The sequence below is a fragment of the Rhincodon typus genome, chromosome 9 (assembly GCF_021869965.1).
Source record: "Rhincodon typus isolate 14 chromosome 9, sRhiTyp1.1, whole genome shotgun sequence".
Taxonomy (NCBI): Eukaryota; Metazoa; Chordata; class Chondrichthyes; order Orectolobiformes; family Rhincodontidae; genus Rhincodon; species Rhincodon typus.
Window position 1 is genome coordinate 56,674,741 of NC_063340.1, and position 1,825 is coordinate 56,676,565.

Sequence of the window (1,825 nt, forward strand, 5' to 3'; positions counted from 1 at the left end):
ACCAAGGGTCCTCAGACAGCACCTTTGAAGCAAGTAATCACTTTCATCTAGTGTGTCAAAGGCAGCAGATACATGGGAACACCATTACCTGCAAGTTTCCACCCAAACCAATCACCATCCTGACTTGGAAATATATGACCACTTACTCAGTGTTACTGGGTCTTGGAATTCCCTCCCTAATGGCATGGTGAGTCTACCCACATGACATGTATTGCAGTGGTTCAAGAAGGCAGCTCATCACCACTTCCTCAAGGTAACAAGGAGATCTCAAGAGGGGCCTACGTTGCAGATTAGCAAAGTTTTCCCAAGATGGAGAAGTTTGGAGAATTGAAAATTGGAAAAAATACTGAATGAAGGAAAAACCAAGGAATTATATGAACTGCTGGATTGTCCAGGGCAAGTACTGATTCAGTCCAAGGACCAGGTTACAGCTGGAAATGCAGTCAGGAAAGATCAGAAGGTGGGCAAGGCTGCAATATCTACTAAAACCACTGTTTCTATCTTCAAGCTGCTGCAGGTTGCTGGTGTAAAGACTGCATTTGATAAACAGTATGCAGAAATGGCACTTGTGGCAGCAAACTATCAAATATTTCCTATTGAGTGGGTCTGTAGAAGAATTGCCACTGGCTCTTTTCTGAGGACAAATCCTGGTGTAAAGGAAGGATACAAGTTCTGCCCTGCAAAGTTGGAGATGTTCTTTAAGGATGATGCTAACAATGCTCCACATTGGTCTGAAGAACAACTAATTCAAGCGCAATTTAACTTTGGGGCATTGCAGATTGAACAGTGTGAAGTAGAGATCATGACTCATACCACTTTGGCTGTGTGTGAGATATTGGAGAAGGCATGGGCGACTCAAGACTGAACACTTGTGGATATGAAAGCAGAATTCAGAATTTGTACTTATTCCACAGAGACTTTACTTGCAGATGTCATTGAATATGACTCATGGAGACTACGGCCTCAGGGGGATCGAAAACTGCAAAAGGACAAACAGGTTTATCATGATCTCAAAGAAGTGACACCTGAAGCCATACAAATGGTTAAGAGAAACTTTGAGTGGGTGGCAGAAAGAGTGCAGGACTTGCTGGTGGCAAAGACCTCTGGAAGAGTGGTAGCGTTTGTGGGATCCTGTAGTGATCTTATCCACAGTCAAAAAATTAACCAAGCTTGTGCAAATTATGGTATACCATGTGAACTATGTGTTTCATCTGCTCACAAAGGCACAGATGAAACACTGAAGATTAAAACAGAATATGAAGGTGATGGAGTTCAGACTGTATTTGTTGTAATTGCTGGTAGATGTAATGGTTTAGGACCAGTGCTATCTGGAAACTCCACTTGTCCTGTAATAAACTGTCCTCCCTAATTTCTGCTGATTAGGGTGCTGAAGATGTTTGGTCATCACTCCGCATGCCTAGTGGTCTTGGCTGCTCCACTGTCCTTTTTACGGAAGCAGCTGCTGTTTTTGCTGTTCAGATCTTTGGTCAGTTCAATCAGTTGGTGTGGGCAAAGTTGCAGGCAAACATGTTGAACACTTGGATTTCCTTAAAGCAAGCTGACAAGCAGTTGAAAAACCTTTGATTACATAAATGTATTACTTGAAGACATTTTCACACGTACCATTTTGGAGTGAAGATTTAATTTTTGAATTGAAGTTTGTACCCAGTTATACTAGAGGCTGGCCCAGCTAGCTACACCCCACAACACATTAGTGAATAAAAAATGTAACTTTTAACTAGGCATGTGTCACTACAGATTTCTTTCCTTATATCCAATTTTTCTAAATTGTACTCACCTCAAATCTAAACTGTTATTTAGGAGA

At 41.5% G+C, this 1,825-nt stretch overlaps 1 pseudogene; it reads left to right on the forward strand.

Moving 5' to 3' along the window:
• The first annotated feature begins 309 nt into the window (after positions 1 to 309).
• Positions 310 to 1,584, forward strand: LOC109933677 (annotated as a pseudogene).
• Positions 1,585 to 1,825: the final 241 nt, after the last annotated feature.